Raw genomic sequence first — 21,728 nt, forward strand, 5'->3', positions numbered from 1 at the left:
GAAAAGTGGGAGATTTATAAAAAATAATCAGGAGAATGTATTTCCCCCATTGACTTCTAGTGAGCCCTGAATCGGGTAATTGTTATGTATGGGACTTGCAAGTGTGCTGCTGCAGGATCTGAGACTAGCAGGGACAGTGGAATTATGTGATTGTATGGTTACAGCGTTTTCGCATAATTATAGGTTTACCACATTTCCCACATAATCCATCATCTGCTGTATAATCTTCAGATTTTAACAAAAAAAGAAATTTGTTTCTAGCTCAAACGGTTCACAAGTTACCAAGAGCGCAGTGGCACGTGTTGCCACGCAGTCAAAGGCCTTTTGCAAAGGTTGGCTGGTCACCTTTCTGCTGCTTATTGCTATGTTTGGCGCTAAACTGATACTAATGAGGTGCGCCCAATGCCCAGACAGTGTTAACATGTAAAAAGTACAAAATAATAAAGTAATACTATTAAAATGTGCCGCATTATGTTGCTATATTGCCTTTTCTTTCAGCATAATTTACTCAACGTGCTGCATAATTTGGCTCTGGATTTAGCAATGCAAGTAAATTTTCTTCCTTACCCATCAGGAGGTAGAGAAAGCGGTATGGCAGGCAGAGAAATCGTGATAAAAATGTTGTGCACTGACCTGCAGGAGCAGGTTACTGGCAGTGCATACTGTGAGTCACACAGACCAGTCAGTCCCTGTCAACTGAAGCCCGAAAAGGAATCGGGAAGCGAGAGACTAGCCTTGAAATCGGTAGTCTCCTGTCTGAATCGGGAAGGTTGGCATGAATGTTATACCAATCACTGTGCCTGTAGGTACCTACCGCAGGTCTGAGTACACCAGCTAAAGTACCTGCTAGTAACCAGCGCAGCACCTGGCTACACCAACTACTGTGACTGCAGGTACCTACCACAGGTCTGAGTACAGCAGCTACAGAACCTGCTAGTAACTAGTGCATCCCCTGAATATACCAGCCATTGTGTCTGCATGCACCTACCACAGATCTGAGTACAGCAGTTATAGTACCTGCTAGTAACTAGCGCATCACCTGAATATACCAGGTACTGTGTCTTCATGTACCTACTACAGTTCTGAGTACACAAGCTACAGTATCTGCTAGTATTTAGCACAAGACTTGAATATACCAGCTACATTGGGCTTGTTAGTACCTAGCGCACCACATGAACATATCACCTCCTGTTACTGCTGGTCTGGGTATACCAGTTAGAGTACCTGTCAGTATCTAGCAGAGCGCCTGACCATAGCAGATACATTGTGCGTGTTAGTACCTAGTACAGCACCTGAATACCCCCGCTACTGTGGCCGCATGCAGCTCCTATCGAACTCGGTTGGAGATTGGTTGAGCTACAGAGCCACTACGTACCTACGACTACATCTGAATATATTTGCTATGGAACCGCCCTTTAAAGTAGCTGTATGTACCTACCACAGCTCATGGGTATAATGGCTACAGTGCATGTATATGCCTACCACAATGGCTGGGTATAGTAGCTACCATCCCTACAGCTAGCTACTACAGACCTAAGTAGAATCACTGACATATTTGCTTGTAACAGAAGGTTGCTTTCTAAATGTAACAACATTACCCACACTGTATACAGGGCTGAATACTGACATATTAAAGCTGAGGACCATACCGGTCGTTAAAGGCCATGAACCCCAGTTGCGAGGGCCAATAACGAGGGAAAGGACCTTTAGCAACAGTTAATGCCTGAGGTAGGAGGCCTACAGGGCTATTAGAATATTCCACCCACTGTGGGTAGAGTTTTCTAAATTAAAAGGGGAGAAACAGAAATACATATATTTGAATGTTTGAGCAGAAGGCTTATACCAGCCATTATTAGCACAGAGCCACTTCACTGTCTTCAACAGAGCTCCCAACATTCCAATGTTCTGAAGCTGAGAGGTCCACTGAAGACAAAAGAGTGGCACAGGGACAAATTATGGCCAATATAGGCATGCGGTGTCAACATTCCGGTGTTTTCTTTCGGTTTCTCTCTTTTTAACTGAGAACATACTATCCTCGGTGTGTAAAATGTTCGAATAGCCTTATAACCTCTCTACCTTGAGCTACATCGGTTGTTAAACACCCTTTCCCTCGTTATAGTCCTGAACTGTGGGCTCGTGGTCTTTAACAATTAGTAGAGTCGTTGGCAGTGGACTATAAGGCTTTAATACAGCTCAAATTTCAAATTACTATGTATATCTACAATACGAATAATTATTTTCTCATCTAGAGCAAGGAACTAAGGAGGGACAGTATGGGAAGGTGCAACCAGGATTTAGAATTAATAAAATAATATAAAGTAAAGTTAAAGTCACCTTTAAATAGTATGATCTTATAGGGAAATTCGGGTGTCATAGTAATTCATCTTAGTGGCCATGAACTCATAGTACCTTGCAAAATCCTTGAATTTTACGGATATGGGTACTTTATGCGTAGTTTATCATTTGTGTTGCCAGTGGGTGTGACAACATACTAGGTGACTCTGTCTCTACCTTCTCCTTGCTCCACTCCAACATCAACGGCATACATACATACATGACATTATTAGGGTACCCCAGTGGTTATCAAGTATGACACCAAAACATGACCCATACAAGACAACATTATAAATTCACACTCTTCCAACCAACAACTACAAAGGGAGCAGCATTCCACCCAAGCACCGAAATGGGCTTTGCGGCATAGTGGAGCATGAAGTACGATACAGATACAACTACAGTCTGATAGAATACATATATAACTGTATCACCCACCAGAATGTCACCCTCTAGACAAAAACGTTAACGTCACTTTCAAAATCCAACAAGCTAGACACACCTACCCACCACGGCATGAAATATCTATATGCTTAATTATGGTGGCTGGAGTACAAAATGAGATATGCAGATATGTGTCAAGATGAGACTGGGCACCATGTATTATGAGGAATAAAGTACACCAAGGCATAAACATATTAAAATATAACAGTCTGGGAGGGTTCTGAGTCCTTTTCAAGCACTTGGCTTGCAGCCTCCTCTGGTAACAGAACTTTTCAACCACCCATAAAATACCAGTGGTGCATTGGAGCTGGTGGGTCCCTTATGCCATACTTAATCAGTGGTGAGATGCTACTGAGATCGTGTTTGTAGATGAAGCACTTACTGAAGCAGTACTTACATCAGAACGATGTGCACGGTGACTGCCATTGTGCAGACACGTGCATCTTCTAAACGTATCTACTTACTTCCTCCTGCTGGGACATCTCGTCTGCGTGTCTTCGTGTGTCTGTCGGGGGTGGGGGCCGTCAGTACTACTGTCTCCCTCAGGGCGGGGTCCAGGGAGTCTCGGCTCACCCGACGCCGCTCTACCAGAGACTGCCCTGGAGGGGCCTAGCACTGAGGGCAGGCCCCGGTCTGTCAGGCCAGGGGCAGTAAAGGTGCCCTGGCACCGGGGGCAGAGTCCAGGCCTCGCACTTCGCTAAAAAAATAACATCAGTAGGGGCAGCACTCAGGGCCGCCCCGTGTGACCTTTACTCAACTTTGGAGCAGTGACCGAGCATGCGCAGTAAAGTGGTAAACAAGCTTTGGGCATGCGCAATGAAGGGGTAGAACAGAGCAAAAGCGCTGAGTAGCATGTACACTGAGCATGCGCGGCGCAGAGACACTCCTCCAACCCACAAGGTCAGTGGAGACCAATGCAAGTCTATTTAGCACGCGCAGTAAATCGACACTTCTCTCCCTGCCAATGGCAATAAGACTAGGGGCTACTCTCGCCCTGCGCGGAGAAAAGACACTCCGCCCCACAGCGAGGTTAAGGAACGGCACCCGCCATGCGTATTGAAAAGACACTACTCCCCACAGCGAGGCTAAGGAACTGCTCCCGCCATGCGCAGCGAAGAGACACTACTCCCCACGGCGAGGCTAAGGAACGGCTCCCGCCATGCGCAGCGAAGAGAAACTACTCCCCACAGCGAGGCTAAGGAACGGCTCCCGCTATGCGTAGAGACACTACTCTCAGAGCAAAGACCAGAGGGAGGCACAGGGAGTCAGGGATGCAAAACAGAGAGAAGGGGCAACAGAACAGAGACGGGCAGACCGTGAGGAAGGGATTGTGATTGGGGGTAGAGAAGGAGGAGGGGCCAATCGGGGAAAGTGGACAAAATAATGAGGACACAATAGGAAACAAGGAGGCGCTGTGGAGAAAGAATGTGAAACGGAAGGGGCAAGGACCTGGAGGGAAGAGGAGAGGATCCTGAAGATGTCTTGCAGGAGGATTACCAAACCATTAGGGATACATATCATGCAAGCAACTAAGGAATAATTTGAAATGGGGAGTTTGTGGATATGTTTAAATTGTCAAACAGGGACGCTTGAACCAAAGACCATTCAGCACTAAATAGCTGTTAAGTTTCCCAGGTGATGTGCTGCTTTAGTCCAGTTTTTTTACTTTGATAATGGGACTTCTAGTCCTGTTTTATGATGAAATAAACAAGACTGCGAATCCCAGAAAAAACCTGGAATAAATCAATCAGGGTTTTTAGAGTGCACTACTCACCCATGAGGGTTTCAAGGCACTGGGGGAGGGGGTGCAAGTGGTGCAGATCGGAGCTTCCGAATCCCCTCTACTTCCACGGACGGAGTGATTTCGCAGTCACACGCGCACACACACATCACACGCTGGTGGGGCCCATAACACCAACATTCATCCTACCACTCTATCCGTGCCATGTATAAGGGGAAACACTTTTCTGTACCTAACCAATCTGCATATACCTTGAGGTCAATGGCATCAACTAGTTGCTATAGATTTGGTGAAAAACATCATATTACACTAAATATTCAATAAACATGACAATAAAATAACCACCCGACACAGTAATTCAAACAGAATATTGTTTATCTAAAATTGTAAGAAAAGCCAATTAAATGCAAGTTCATTTCTCTCATATTTACCTATTCTGGCTAAAAGTCGTTTTCTAAGTCAAAACCGGTCCTCAGCAAAATAGTTTAAGTTTCTAGCCGTCATGTACAGTCAACGACCTCTCCGTCAGCATCGGGACCTCTGATTATTGGTTCGGGAAGAAGTGGCGCTAGACCTCTCTAGTCTACTAATATTTATACCAAATTTACATTCCAAATGTTGCAATCATATCTTACAAAAACAGTCGAATGGCGGAAATTATGTCGTCTTGGTACATTGGGATACAACGATAGTTTTTCTCACGCATTGATAGTCTCAAATAATGAATAGAAATTAGGAGTCCATAACTAATTTGTTACTTCTGCGGATGTCTCTTTAGGATAAAATGTATCTCATTCGTGGGACCATTATAAGTTCATCAGGTCGGTATTCGGACTGGCAACAAATCTTCATGTTCAGGGGCATTTGGCATCTCTCCCAGATTTGTCGCCATGATCATGGCTTTTCAGTTCAATGGGAGGGCAAGGTCGCAGTCAGCGCGAAGCCTCCTTTCAATTTTCATCTACTCAAATGCAGGCTGCGGGTGGTAGCCATTTTCTAGCAGGCCACAATGGTCAACTTAAGTAAAAAGAAACACAAAACATAATTACTGCATGGAAATGATTATACAATGTTATTCCTCTGCTAATACCCTTATGTGTATGTATTTATCTAGCCGTTTGCGACATCAAAAGCCATTAATGCATGTTAATTATAAGCGCAAAACACAATAACATCACATAAGCAACATCTATTCTGTCAGTTTGCTCACTAACTTAGTTCACTTATTATTTTAGCCATGCAATAGCATTCCCACGTGTAATTCTTCTGTTAATAAGGTTGGTTAGACAAGACTCGACAAATCTTTAGTAATTACTAATTAATCAGTAGTACTTTTAATAATAACATACGAAAATGAAACAGGTATTTGGTTTTAAAGTAAAAACCCTCCTCCATCAATCCCCCCTTTGGTGATATCTTATCACCACAAAAATCAAAACCCCAAAAATCAATTTAATTTCCCCTTTTGAAGAAATTCAAAATGTCTTCCTGTTTATTTTTAAACCCTTGTTTCCATATCATCTTCTCTCTTAGTTTCTATATACATGCTTTCTCTTAATTCTTCTAATTCTATTTCTTGTGGATCTCTTTCCGGTTTCTTTTGTCTCTTTTTAACATTTTCTCTTGTTATTTTCTTTTTATTTCTTCTATATCTACAACACATACACCCTAATCTAAGAATTAATAGTGCAACAATTACACACGTTAATGGAAATAATATCTTACCAAAAATGGTACTACCTATTTTAGCTACACAATTCTTAATAGCAATCATCTTATTAGCCATTTTAGTCCAGATACTTTCAGCTTCCAGTGGTACTAATTCTTCATGCAAATCAGTAATATTTTTGATATAGACCTTTAGATCTTTGCTTTCGTCAGAAATGTAAGTGCAACAATGTTGAACTTTCAGCATTCCACAGACTCCACCCTCTTTTGCCAAAAGAATGTCAAGGGCAAATCGATTTTGCATCGCCATAGCGCGTAAAGCAACCATTTCAGTATTTACCAAAAGAAAGCCTCCAGCGGTGCTTGTTGACAAGCGATCCACCACTGTTGACAACTTCCGAATGCCATATGCATTCAATGAAATTCCCACTGCTGGTATTAAAGCTCCAAAAATATCTCCTACAATTTCTGTCCATGTTTCTCTTCTATAGCGTGTTAATGGATTAGTATGTTCAGCATTGTCTACTCTATCCATATGAAAAATCTTTGGAAAGACCAGGCCAACATAACATGTGCCAAACCAATGGTCAGGCAAATGGTAATAAGCCTTCTTCCCACAAATATAATACACTCCCGGAAAAACTGGATCTTCTCCTCCTCTAAATCCCCATCCGGTTGCAATAAAGTATGTATCATGGCACTCACTAGTCCCTATGAAATAATAATCATACTGGGATCTCTTCCTGGTAATGCATAGTTTGCCTTTCTGTGGTGCATCTATAGCCATTGTTGGACTGGCTCAATTTTTCAATTCTTTTTCTTTCTCAATATCCCACATTGTTTCACTCATTTTATGCCCTTCTGCTTTCTTATGCATGTTCAATCTTCTCTCAACCATGTCTAGAAAAGTTTTCTCTTCTTCTTTCAAACTGCAGGTTCAATTATTTCTAAAAACGTATTCTAATGTTAATTCTCTGGTTTCTAAAAAAATCTCACCTAAAGTGTTAGCTTCTTTAGCAGGATTCAGTTCCTTATTCATAGGCAGTTGCCCAAGAATATTATCTATATTAGACATAGTATAATCTAATTTCCCTAATTGATAAAATATACTAACCAACACACTACATGAAATTCCATACGTAGCCGGAAGATGATGATAAGTCACTCCTTCTGAAACAGAAGCAGGTAATTGCATACAGACGTAGCAATCCCTTACATCCATTGTCTTTACGTATTCATACAGCAATTTTGAAAACACATTGCTAGAAAAATCATTAATAGACCTATCTTTATGTGTATATACATTGCTAGTTCTAGTTGGAACTATCTTCTGTGAACTCTTCCCTATGTTAGTCCTGTTTTCAGTATGTCCTTCTAAAGTGTCTATTGTTACTCTAAAAGAGATCAGTAGAGCAAGCACGCTCCAAAGCAGCATTAATAATCCTGTACAGCAGCAGCACATCTTGCACCATCTTTTCATGAAGGTACATCTACTTTGATTATTCTCAGTGTTAGCCATCTTGTTAATTTGACCGTGTCTTTTGACTTAGCCTCTTCTACTCCACGACCGAACTTTTCAGGGCAGCAAGTACCCACCAGATTATTACAATCTATTAGTTCTTAATTTTACTTCTTCACTTTCTTCTTCAAGTGACTTCTTTGGATTTACTCAATTTGGATTTTCATCACTTTTTATTGTTTCCTCGTCATCATCAAACTGTATTAGGTCCTGAACATCCGTCTCTTCTCCAATGTCGGACAAGATAACTCTCAGGATTCCCACTGCTTCTTCTTCATCAACCACTTTCAGTAAAGCCTCCTCTGGACTTCCTTGACTGTCTGCCTCTTCTCCTTGTTCAGGCAGTGCCACATACGTCCATTCTGGTGACTTATACTTCTGGTTTGGTTTTCTGATTCTTTTAGTTCCTTCAGATATCTTTGTTTCCTCTTCTTTCGTTGGGTTTTGACTTGACACTTCGTTCACTTGTTCAGCTTTCGAAGAGTTAACTTGTGTCAATCGATACCTCAGTCTCTTTATCTTGTTGGGCCACAGATCTCCTTTAGCATTTCTCTTTTGTCTTCCTTCTTTATTGTTTCTTTCTCCAATCCAAGTTCTCTTTCTCAGAACTCGTCCTCCATGTATCTCATTTTCACTTTCATCAGATTCTGTCTCAGTTGCTTATTGTTCATCAACAGTTTTCTCTTTTCCAACAATTTCCTTTTCTCCAACAGTCTCTTTTTCCACCAATTGAGATTTCCCTACTTCTGTCCCTCCTCGGGTCTCCGACACGCAATCTTCTTGCTGTCTACTTGTCCCTTCACCTAGCTTGTTGTTGATGTTCCCTACACCTCCTCGGGGTTTTTCCACAATCTGTCCCTCTCTTTCTTTTTCTGTCCCTTCTTCTTCAAGAATGATCTCAGGTGGAACTTGTCCAATTTCCTTATTTGATTCAGGTGTCACTTCTGTTGGAATGTTCTTTTCTTTTCTTTCTTTCTTTTTGTGTTTGTCACTGTCAGTTGGAACTTCAGGCACTTCTTCAGAATCTGGACCCATCTCAGGAGTTTGTAATGTTCTTTTTAGAACTTCTTCTTGTGGGATGAAAATTTCTCTTGACTCACTTTCCCCCCTGTTGGACCTGGCCTCGTGGCGTGGTCCTTAACCCCCTGGATTGTGGCCGTTCCCCGCCCCGGCCGTCACGGGCCACCCGTCTGGACTGCACCAAGGCCCTTCACCCGGAGCTGCACGTGGTCGCATACTCCTCGTGGCTCCGCCATCTTGTTGGCATCCACGTCACACCGTGCCCCAGCCGGCGCGACCCCGCTCAACCCAGCCTCGACCCCAGCGAAGCCCCGACATCGAGGCACCACGAACTGGCCAGGGGGTGCCGCAGGAACCATTCATCGCCCCGGCGGAGGACAGTATCGATGGGACCCCCAACTGTCCTCCCCTCTCGAGGTGTGATCACCCTGCAAACTCCCATGGGCCTGGCGCCTCTCCTGCTGGGCGTCTGGCCACCTCCACCCGGCCACTCCGCCCCCTCGGGCGCATAGGTCCGGACATCAAAGGGCTCCAGACCTATATCTGGGGCGACCCCACCACAGCTCGGCAGTTGTATCCCGGAGTCGAGAGCCCTGCTGATCGAATCGCGGCTGACCCTACGGAGACGAACTCTTGCCGGAACCATCACGAGCCCTGCTGACTGCGTCGCGGCTCCCTCTTGTGAACCCTTTCTGAACCACCTGGAACATCGGAGCCCTGCAGACGCTGGCGCGGCCCAACCTTGCTGAAACCTTCCTCGGAGCCCTGCTGACGACGTCGCGGCTCGAGCTGAGCAGAAACCATCTTGAGAGCCCTGCTGATTGAATCGCGGCTCTCCACGAACTGTACGCCAGAGCCCTGCTGACGCCGTCGCGGCTCGACCCCTCCGAGATCGGAGGTCCTCCAGCGTGAGGATAAGAACTGGGCCCCAGGTACCCTCGTACCACATTCCTGCCAAAGACTGTCCCGCTACCCCTACCCTTCCAAAGAGACATTGAGACTTTTGGTGGATCCCTCGATCCCTTCGTGTAAATATTGAACTCGTAACCTTTTATTGATGATAAAGAATTGCTTGTCTTGAGACAACCTCCTTGAGTCCGGTGTGGTGGTGTTACTGTGCTAGTACGGGATAGGAGAAGGATCTCTCAGGAGACTTCTCGGCAGCGCTCGGCTACTTCGTGCAGTGAGAGGGCCCCCCCTTGGTGGTCTCACCGACTCCTCGGGGTCCGCCTTCCAACATTTGGTGGCCAGCGACGGGATCCGAGCCGAACGCAGTACGTACCAGCCAGTACCCACTAGCTACCCATCCAAACGAATAGCATCATGAGCAGCCAGGAAAACAACGCGACAATGGAGTTCCAGCCCGAACGGCTGGAAGAATATACGCACAAAGAATTAAAACAGTTCTGCAGAGACAAAGGCATTGCAACCACCAGCCTCGGTACCAAGGAAGAGATGCAGAAAGCTCTGAGGGCATGGTTGGAGGCTGGGGCAGGCCCCTCCCAGGAAGAAGGGCGCTTGCCCCTGACGGAAACCACAGCAACCGCACTGACCCCGGCAACCGGAGGAAGAAAGAGCCTAGAAACCGGCCTCTCCGAGGAAGAAATACGAGAGCGGGAAAAGGTCCGGAGCCACGAACTAGAGCTCGCCCGACTGCGACTGGACGGCGAACTCCAGCTGGCAGAAAAGAAACTGGCCCTCGAGCAGCTACGCCTTCAAGAAGAAATAGAAGAGAAGAGACGACACCGGGAGTTGGAGGAAAAGAAACTAACTCTTGAGCACGAGCGCAGTCTCAAGGAGCTCGAGATCAAGGCCAAGAACGGAGGGACCAACACCCCCAGTACTAGAGACACTCTACCGCCCCCCGAGGCCAAGGTGCATATCCCGAAGGAGGTCGTCAAGGAGTATTACAAGAATGACGATATCCAACAATGGTTCAAGGCCTACGAGGTGGCCATGACCTCCCATCGAGTGCCCCGAAAAGACTGGGGCGCAGGCCTGTGGGGGCGATTCCTGGGTGAAGGGCGGGACACGCTGCTCCAGCTACCGGAGGAGGTGATGACCTCCTACGATCACATGAAGGAGGCCCTGCTCACCCGCTACGGGCTAACAGCGGAGATGTACCGCCAGCGGTTCCGAGACTGCAAGAAAATCCCGGGTACCACATGGGTGGAATATGTGGACTTTTTCAGTCGGGCCCTAGAAGGGTGGATCAAAGGCAGCAAGGTAACCACCTACGGGCAACTGGTCGACCTCATCGTCTGGGAACATCTTTCCAACAATTGCTTCGTGGAACTGAGACAGCACCTCCTCGACAGCAAAATGACCGACCCGCGAAAACTTGCCGTCGAGGCCGATCGATGGGTCAACTCCCGGGTCCCCCGGAGCTCAATGGGGGAGTACCAGAGGAACCCCAACGGACCCCCACGCCAGCGCGGTGGGGGGGGAGGGCCGAACAGGAACCGAGACCCTCCCGCTGGGGCCCCCAGGAGCCCCCCTCGAGGGCCACCGCAGCCACATCTCTCCCCGAGCCTAGCGCGAAGGGTGGGCCCGGCCCGACCCGGACCATGGCCACCAGTGACCTGCTATGGCTGCCAACAAACCGGACACTTTGCCAGCGACCCGGCCTGCCCCCTGAACCGAAGAAACGGGGCCGGCGGGCCCCCGCCCCGGCAGCTGACAGCCGCCGCCTTGGGGGGAGAGGAGGAAGAAGAGGCCCTCGACCGAGAAAACACTGAGTGGGAGCCGGCAGCCATGTCCCTGGTCTGCCTGGGTAGCCGAGAGATGGTACCCTGCACCCCCATCCCAACCAACACCCAGAAGTACCGGCAGCAGGTCACGGTCAACGGACAACGGGCCGAAGCCCTTCGCGACACCGGCGCCAGTATCACCGCTGTCCGCTGCCACCTGGTGACCCCTGAACAGATTCTACCGAATGTGCTGTGCCCTGTGCGGACGGCCGACAACAGTGAAAGCCTATGCCAGATGGCCCTGGTCCCCTTCGAGTGGGGAGGGGTGACGGGCCTGCTGAAGGTGACAGTGCGCGACGACGCCCCGGTCGACTGCCTCCTGGGGAACGACTTGGAGAGTTCCCCCTGGGCTCAAGTAGAACGACGAGAGCACCTCCGAATGTTGGGACTGGCTGATTGGGCCTGCGCCATCACCCGGTCCATGACCGCCCAGGCCCCCCGCTCATCCTCGACCTCCGGGACTGCCCGACCCGAGGGGCTCACACCCCCTCCCGCCAGCAGCGAGGAGGAGGCGGACACCGACCCCGGGCCCAGCGAATCCTCCCCCGAAGAGATGTCTTCTCCGAGCGCCCTACCAGAACTGACGCAATGGCAACATGAAGGGGGCCCCACCCGAGAGCAGTTCCAGCAAGAGCAACAGTCCTGTCCCTCTCTCGAAGGGGTCCGACAGCAGGCGACCGCGCAAGCCAACGGTGACCAGACCGGCACCCACTGGATCTACTGGGCCGAGGGCCTGTTGTACAGTGAACAGAAAGTGGCAGAACTCGGGGCCGGCCGCGTGTTGGTGGTCCCCCTCCGCTTCCGGGAGTTCCTTCTCAACCTGGCCCATGATGTGCCCCTCGCCGGACACTTGGGGCAAGACAAAACGTACAGTCGTCTGGTGACCCACTTCTACTGGCCCCGGATGCGGAGAGATGTGGACAACCACTGCCGGTCCTGCCAGACCTGCCAAGCCAGCGGAAAGACGGGGGGTCGGGTCAAGGCCCCCCTCCAGCCCTTTCCCGCCGTCAGCACCCCGTTTGAACGAGTCGGAATCGACATTGTGGGACCCCTGGACCCCCAAACCGCCCTGGGCCACCGCTTCATCCTGGTCCTCGTGGACCACGCCACCAGGTACCCAGAGGCGGTCCCGCTCAGAACTATAACGGCCCCTGTGGTAGGCCGGGCCTTGATGGGGATCTTCTCCCGAGTGGGATTCCCCAGCGAAGTGGTGAGCGACCGTGGCACGAACTTTATCTCCAGGTACATGCGGTCCCTGTGGCAACAATGCGGGGTCACATACAAGTTCACGACCCCATATCACCCTCAGGGGAACGGACTGGTTGAGCGGTTCAACCGAACATTGAAAGGGATGATCCAGGGCCTGGAAGAACCCCTCAGGCGGAAATGGGATGTCCTGCTGCCCTGCCTCCTGTTTGCCTATCGGGAGGTCCCGCAGAAGTCCCTGGGGTTCAGCCCGTTTGAACTATTGTATGGACACCCGGTCCGCGGACCACTCAGCCTGGTCAAGGAGGGCTGGGAGATGAAGCCCCGAGGCGCCCCTCCTGACGTCTACCGATACCTCCTGACCCTCCGAAACCAGACCCGCAAGTTCCGAGCCATGGCCGAAGCCAACCTCGAGGCCAGCCAGGAGGACATGAAGCGGTGGTACGATCGCAACACTTCTACGGTAGAATTCGAGCCAGGTCAGAAAGTATGGGTCATGGCCCCGGTCGAACCCGGCGCCCTCCAGGACAAGTGGACCGGGCCCTTCAAGGTGGTGGAGAAGAAAAGTCCCGTCACCTACCTGGTCGATCTGGAGTCCCCCCGGAACCCCCTCCGGGTCCTACATGCGAACAGGCTAAAACCCCACTTCGCCCGGACCGAACTGAGCCTGCTGCTGGCGACCGACGAGGGGGGCGAGGACGACTCCGAGCCCTTGCCCGACCTCTTGCAATCCGACAGTCACGATGGATCGATCGAAGGGGTCCAACTCGCCTCGTCCCTGACCCCGGAGCAGCGCAACGACTGCCAGCGATTACTGCGGGACTACGCAGCCCTCTTCTCTCTCACCCCGGGGGTGACCCACTGGTGCGTCCACGACGTCGACACCGGGGAGAACCCCCCCATACGACACAGAGCCTACCGGGTGCCTGACCGAGTGCGGGCCTGCATCCAGGCCGAAGTAGCGAAGATGCTGGCCCTGGGGGTCATCGAGCCTTCCGACAGCCCGTGGGCCAGCCCTGTCGTCCTGGTGCCCAAGGCCGCAGCTCCCGGTCACCCCCCGGAGTTGCGATTCTGCGTGGACTACCGAGCCCTGAATGTAGTAACCAAGACGGACGCACACCCGATACCCCGGGCCGACGAACTGATCGACCGCCTAGGGGCCGCTCGCTACTTGAGCACGCTGGACCTCACCGCCGGGTACTGGCAAATCCAGCTCACCCCCGGCGCCCAAGAAAGATCCGCCTTTTCGACTCCGGATGGGCATTACCACTTTCGGGTGATGCCCTTCGGAATGAAGAACGCCCCGGCCACCTTCCAAAGACTGGTGAACAAGGTTTTGGCCGGGCTTGAGGCCTTCAGCGCGGCCTACTTAGATGACATTGCCGTGTACAGCAACCACTGGGCCGAGCACCTCCTCCACCTGGAGGCCGTCCTGGCCGCCCTCCAGCGGGCCGGGCTCACAATCAAGGCCAGCAAATGCCAAATCGGCCACGGATCCGTGACCTACCTGGGCCATCAAGTGGGGAGCGGGCAGGTGGCCCCCCTCCAAGCGAAGATAGATGCCATCCAGACCTGGGAACCCCCCACTACCCAGACCGCTGTCCGGGCCTTCCTGGGCCTCACCGGATACTACCGGCGGTTTATCCGGGACTATGGGAGCATTGTTGGCCCCCTCACAGAGTTAACGTCCAAAAGACAGCCCAAGAAGGTACACTGGACACCCCGCTGCCAAACAGCCTTCGACACCCTCAAAACGGCCATGTGTACTGCTCCGGTGCTGCAAGCCCCGGACTACCAGAAGGAGTTCGTGGTACAGACGGACGCCTCCGAGTATGGGATCGGGGCCGTCCTCTCCCAAACTGACGAAAGGGGGCTCGACAGACCAGTGGCCTTCATCAGCCGGCGACTACTGCCCCGGGAGCAACGCTGGAGCACTATTGAGCGCGAGGCCTTCGCTGTGGTGTGGGCCCTCAAGAAGCTCCGGCCCTACCTCTTTGGCGCCCACTTCCGGGTCCAGACCGACCACCGGCCCTTGCAATGGTTAATGCGAATGCGGGGCGAGAACCCCAAGCTGCTGCGATGGTCCATCTCGCTACAAGGGATGGACTTTGACGTCGAACACCGGCCCGGCAATGACCACGCCAACGCCGACGGCCTGTCCCGCTTCTTCCGCCTTGACGAGGAGAATCCCCAAGGAGATGGGTGACTCTCCATGCCTTCGGCTAGGGGGGACGCCTGTTGGACCTGGCCTCGTGGCGTGGTCCTTAACCCCCTGGATTGTGGCCGTTCCCCGCCCCGGCCGTCACGGGCCACCCGTCTGGACTGCACCAAGGCCCTTCACCCGGAGCTGCACGTGGTCGCATACTCCTCGTGGCTCCGCCATCTTGTTGGCATCCACGTCACACCGTGCCCCAGCCGGCGCGACCCCGCTCAACCCAGCCTCGACCCCAGCGAAGCCCCGACATCGAGGCACCACGAACTGGCCAGGGGGTGCCGCAGGAACCATTCATCGCCCCGGCGGAGGACAGTATCGATGGGACCCCCAACTGTCCTCCCCTCTCGAGGTGTGATCACCCTGCAAACTCCCATGGGCCTGGCGCCTCTCCTGCTGGGCGTCTGGCCACCTCCACCCGGCCACTCCGCCCCCTCGGGCGCATAGGTCCGGACATCAAAGGGCTCCAGACCTATATCTGGGGCGACCCCACCACAGCTCGGCAGTTGTATCCCGGAGTCGAGAGCCCTGCTGATCGAATCGCGGCTGACCCTACGGAGACGAACTCTTGCCGGAACCATCACGAGCCCTGCTGACTGCGTCGCGGCTCCCTCTTGTGAACCCTTTCTGAACCACCTGGAACATCGGAGCCCTGCAGACGCTGTCGCGGCCCAACCTCGCTGAAACCTTCCTCGGAGCCCTGCTGACGACGTCGCGGCTCGAGCTGAGCAGAAACCATCTTGAGAGCCCTGCTGATTGAATCGCGGCTCTCCACGAACTGTACGCCAGAGCCCTGCTGACGCCGTCGCGGCTTGACCCCTCCGAGATCGGAGGTCCTCCAGCGTGAGGATAAGAACTGGGCCCCAGGTACCCTCGTACCACATTCCTGCCAAAGACTGTCCCGCTACCCCTACCCTTCCAAAGAGACATTGAGACTTTTGGTGGATCCCTCGATCCCTTCGTGTAAATATTGAACTCGTAACCTTTTATTGATGATAAAGAATTGCTTGTCTTGAGACAACCTCCTTGAGTCCGGTGTGGTGGTGTTACTGTGCTAGTACGGGATAGGAGAAGGATCTCTCAGGAGACTTCTCGGCAGCGCTCGGCTACTTCGTGCAGTGAGAGGGCCCCCCCTTGGTGGTCTCACCGACTCCTCGGGGTCCGCCTTCCAACACCCACTTTCAGGATTCTTTTTTCTTTTTACTGCCTCACTGTCTCCATCATCACTGGAATCTGATTCTTCAAAGTATTCTTTTCCAGTGCCGTCTCTTGGATTTGGAACTCTCAGTGTGTGACTTGCATGTATCCAATTTTTCACTCCAGCACACTTCACAGCAGTCGTTGTGGTCAGAATAACTTGTCTTGGCCTTCCCCACCTTGGAACCAGGCAATTCCTTCTTCTGTCGACTTTTATCCTTACCCAGTCCCCTGGGCTCAGATCATGGGCTGGTTTCTTTTCAAGTGTGGTGGCGTCTTCTCCAACCTGGTGAAACACAGAATGAACTGCGTCAGCCAGGCCTTTACAGTAATCCAAAATCATGTCATCAGTTATAGTCATCAGCTTGTTGACTGGTACAAATGCATGTCTCATAGCACGTCCCATGATAATTTCATGTGGACTCAAACCTGTTGTTCTGTCTGGAGTAGACCTAATTGTCATCAGGACTAGAGGCAAGACATCGGGCCATTTCATTCCTGTGGCCAGGCACATTTTGCCAATTCTGTTATTGATGGTACCATTCATTTGTTCAAACACACCAGAAGCCTCTGGTCGGTAAGCACAATGTAGCTTCTGCTGTACACTTAATGCTTCACAGATCAAACCCATGATTTCGTTATAAAAATGTCCTCCTCTGTCTGATTCAATGGTCACTGGGAACCCATACCTTGGGATGAATTCTCTTAACAGTAGCTTGGCCACTGTTATCCCATCATTTCTTCTTGTTGGATATGCCTCCACCCACCTGGAGAACAAACAGACCACCACCAGGACATACCACAATCTATTGACTTGGGGCATTTCGATGAAGTCTATCTGCATTCTTGTGAAGGGTCCTCCCTCCCTGCCTATGGTTCCTAGGCTCACCACTGTTCTCTTTCCAGGATTGAATTGCTGACATTTCAATCAATCAATCATTCGCATTTATAAAGCGCGCTACTCACCCATAAAGGGTCTCAAGGCGCTGGGGAGGGGGAGGGGGGGGGGGTTCAGTCCTCGAAGAGCCAGGTCTTGAGCTGCCTTCTGAAGGAGAGGTGTTCAGGTATGGCGCGAAGGTGGCTGGGCAGAGAGTTCCAGGTCTTCGCTGCCAGGAAAGAGAAGGATCTTCCTCCGGCGGTGGCTTTGCGGATGCGGGGTACGGCTGCCAGGGCCTGTCCGGCGGATCGTAGAGTGCGCAGAGGAGTGTAGAAGGAGACGCGGTTGTTGATGAGTTTGGGTCCGAGGTTGTGAAGGGCTTTGTGTGCGTGGGTGAGGAGTCGGAAGGTGATCCTCTTGTTGACGGGGAGCCAATGGAGTTTTTTCAGGTGTCCTGAGATGTGGTGGTGGCGAGGGATGTCCAGGATGAGTCTTGCGGCAGCGTTCTGGATCCGTTGGAGTTTCCTCAGCAGCTTGGTGGTGATGCCCGCGTACAAGGTATTCCCGTAGTCCAAGCGACTGGTGACGAGGGCGTGGGTGACGGTCTTTCTGGTGTCGGTGGGGATCCAGCGGAAGATCTTGCGGAGCATGCGGAGGGTGTTGAAGCATGCTGAGGTCACCGAGTTCACCTGTCTGGTCATGGTGAGGGATGAGTCCAGGATGAAGCCGAGGTTGCGTGCATGGTCGGTGGGTTGGGGAGTGCTGCCTAGGGCGGGGGGCCACCAGGAGTCGTCCCATGCGGTGGGGGTGGGGCCGAGGATGAGGACCTCCGTCTTGTCGGCGTTCAGTTTCAGGCGGCTGTCTGTCATCCAGTTCGCCACTTCCTTCATTCCTTCATGAAGTCTGGTCCTAGCTGAGGTGGGGTTGTTTGTGAGTGATAAGATGAGCTGGGTGTCGTCGGCGTATGATATAAGGTCCAGTCCGTGTTTGCGTGCGATGTTCGCCAGGGGGGTCATGTAGATGTTGAAGAGAGTGGGGCTGAGGGAGGATCCTTGAGGTACGCCGCAGATGATCTCCGTGGCTGTGGATCTGAAGGGGGGCAGGCGGACTCTCTGAGTCCTTCCGGAGAGGAAGGAGATGATCCATTCGAGGGCCTTGCCTCTGATGCCGGCGTTGCTGAGGCTCTGTCAGACATCTCTGACAGAGACTCTCTGCTATCAGCCTGAATTTTGGACTATACCAGGTCTGCTTAAAGGCCCTTATCATAGCATCCCTCCGCAAGTGTCCTTGGCCATGATACATCCTTGCCATTGTTGACAACATGCTATTGGGCATGACTGGTCTTCCATCCCTATAGACCCACACATGGTCTTTTTCCCTTGGTGCACAACCTGCTTTCACCCAATCTTTCATTTCCTCATCTCCTGCCTCATCCTGCAACTGCTTCACTTCCTCCCATGTTCCCACCGCATTAGTAAACATTAAGGAACAAGAAGACATTTCTCTTTCTTTACTCCGATTAATGGAATGATTATTCCTTGCACAGTATTGTGCTATGTCATTGGCAAATTTGTTCCCAACGGTGACGAAATCATCACCTTGACCATGAGCAGCACATTTTACAACTGCTAGTTCTTTAGGCAGCTGTATCGCCTCTAGCAATTTTCCAACCACTTCAGCATTCTTTATGGGAGTTCCACTTGAGGTCAGGAAACCTCTTTGTAGCCATAGCTGGCCAAAATCATGGACAACTCCGAAGCCATACTGGCTGTCAGTCATCACAGTCACTCTCACATTTCTTCCAATCTTGCAAGCTTTCGTTAGGGCCACCAATTCTGCCACCTGAGCGGATTTAACTCCTTTCAAAGGTGATGCTTCCACAACTCCTGAAACTGTACACACAGCATATCCGGCACTCAGTATTCCTTCATCCGTTCTCAAGCAAGATCCATCCACAAACAACACATGATCACTCTCAGGCAGTGGCAGATCTCTTATGTCTGGTCTTGGTTTTGTACAGTAATCAAGCACATCCAGGCAGTCATGATCAACTTCATTCCTTACTCCCACACATTCAGCATCAGGCAACAGTGTCGCTGGATTCACATTCACACATCTCTCAAGGCTCACATTTGTTGCACCAAGAATGACTTTCTCATATTTAGTCAGCCGACTATGAGACATGAACTGTGTCCGGCTCCTTGTTAAAAGGATTGCCACATCATGAGGTACAAATACCCGTACAAGATATCCCATTATGATTCCCTCACTTTGTTCCAGACTTCTGCATGTAGCAGCTACTGCTTTCAGGCAACCTGGTAAACCCACAGCTACTTGGTTAAGTGTTGATGAGAAGTATGCAATTGGCCTTCTCAGACGTCCATGTTTCTGGATTAACACTGAAAGTGCACATCCATTTCTCTCACTACAGTACAGCTCAAATTCTTTTTCGTAATCTGGCATTCCTAGGGCAGGAGCTTCACATAGCCTGTTCTTTAACTTTTTAAATGCTGCCATTTCTTCTGGGTTTAATTCCAATGGGTCTTTCACCTCACTTTTTGTCAATTTAATCAGTGGCTTGGCAATCAGGGAAAAGTTACTTATCCACTGACGACAGTAACCAACCATTCCCAGGAACATTCTTACTTCTCTTTGTGTCATTGGGGCTCTCATCCCTCTGATGATTTTAATTCTGTCAATGGTCACTTTCCTCAGGCCTTTCTCAATATTATGTCCCAAATACTGGACTTCTTTTTTGCAGAATTGCAATTTGGCTGGAGATACCTTTAATCCTCCATCTGCCAAGAGATTCAGTAAAGCAATGGTGTCTACTTCACAGGCTTCACGTGTTTTTGATGCCACAAGCAGGTCATCAATGTATTGGACCAAAACTGAATTTTCAGGCATTGTTAGACTCTCCAGAGATTTCTTCAGCAATTGATTAAATATCGAAGGGCTCTCTGTATACCCTTGTGGAATTCGGCACCATGCCAAAATTCGCTCCCCAAATCTAAATGAAAAAATCAGCTGGCTGTCATGATGCAACGGGATTGAAAAGAAAGCATGGCACAAATCAATTACTGTATACCATTCTGCATCATGGGGAATCTGATACAAAATCACTGATGGATTTGGCACAATGGGACAGCATGACACAACAATCTTGTTAATTTTTCTCAAATCCTGTACTATTCTGAACTTTCCATTGGGTTTCTTCAGTCCCATTATTGGTGAATTACATGGGCTGCTCAATATTTCTCTTAACACCCCCTGCTGGATCATTTTCTCAATTATGGGTGTTATCCCTTCAATTATTTCAGGTGTTAGTCTGTATTGTGGAATGTTTGGGTAAACCACTCCCTCTTTTACGGTAATTTTTACTGGATCTACATTTCTCATCAGGCCCACATCATCTCCAGTAAAATCCCAAACTGCTGCTTTTACTGTCTGTTTTAATTCTGGGGGTAATGCATCTGGATTAAACACAGCATATGTTCCCATAGCCTCACATTCCCTGTTATCCATGGTCATTCTGTATAGGACATACTCATCTGGTGTTTCAAAGGTTATTCCATCTGGAGTACAGAAAATAGTGCAATTCATCTTGCACAGCAGGTCCCTGCCTAGCAAGTTCACAGGACTAGTGTCACACACCACAAATCGGTGCATTTCTGAAAATTTCCCTATTCTAACTCTTACTGGTTCAGTAAGATGAGTTTTGATCTGTGTGTTGGACACACTAACTACTTGGATTGCTTCATCCGAGAGAGGAAGATTCTTTATATCAGCTGACCTGACAGTTGATCTCGTAGCTCCTGTGTCAACTAGAAAAGTAACACTTTCACCATTGATTTTTCCATCTACAAATGGTCCCGCCTGGTCTATTTCTAGAGTTGCGCCAAGTACGCACTCTTCCTCCTCTCTTCGGCACCGTCAGAATTCTCCCTCAGAATCACTTCCCTCATTCCTTAGCCAATATTGTGACACAGCGCTTGCGCGTTTTGGCCTGTTTACCAGCTCTTCATCGTAGAACCCCGAATCTTGGCTGTACTTCTGGGATCCTCTTCTTTGTGGCAAGGGTGGTTTTAGCACCTGATTCTGCTGCTTAACAGCCTTCTGCTGTTGCTGATGCTGACCACACCCCTCACTCTGCACCTGTGAATTCAATGATGGATTGTCATCATTAGTAGACGGTGGATTCTTACACTCGGATTTCCAGTGCCCTAATTTTCCACAGTTGTGGCAGGGAAACTTCTTCTTTGCTTCCTCAATATTGCCTTTCCCTTTTCCTGGGCCAAACCTGGGTTTATTTCCTGGGTTATTTGCTTGTTCAACCAACTGAGCTTCCTGTCTTTCTGCAACTTTCACCTGTGCCCACATTGCCTTTTCCTTCAGTTTCCTTTGCTTTGCCTCAATTTCATCACTGAAGTATTTTGCATGTCTCAGGATCTCATCAATCTTTTTGCTCTGCCAGTCTACGGTATGCTGCCTTATCATTTCACTGATTTCAGGTCGCAAGCCATACACAAATCTATATACAAAATGGCTCAGATCCTTGTCACCCAGATGTTCCTCTCCACTGAACTGTTTGAAAGCCAGTATTAGTCTTTCATAGTAAGCATGGACTGATTCTTTCACTTCCTGATGTGTTCGATCTATTTTAACCCAGTCTGTTTCCTTGGGGGGTATCTTATTTTTCAGGAAAGCCATAACCTGCTCATACTTTTTCATAACCTCCGGGTCTGGAGCTCCTGTCTTTG

The 21,728-nt window shown here is 50.0% G+C and overlaps 1 protein-coding gene across 8 annotated transcripts in view; it reads right to left on the minus strand.

Moving 5' to 3' along the window:
* Window positions 1-3,550, minus strand: part of LOC146839074 (uncharacterized) — a 100,016-nt gene extending 96,466 nt beyond the window's left edge. For all 8 annotated transcript variants that reach the window (XM_085603088.1, XM_085603084.1, XM_085603081.1 and 5 more), the window contains exon 1: window positions 3,243-3,550. The gene's annotated coding sequence lies outside the window, so the exon portion shown is untranslated. The remainder of the gene's footprint in view (window positions 1-3,242) is intronic.
* Window positions 3,551-21,728: the final 18,178 nt, after the last annotated feature.

Source organism: Triturus cristatus, chromosome 4_2 (assembly GCF_964204655.1).
Source record: "Triturus cristatus chromosome 4_2, aTriCri1.1, whole genome shotgun sequence".
NCBI lineage: Eukaryota > Metazoa > Chordata > Amphibia > Caudata > Salamandridae > Triturus > Triturus cristatus.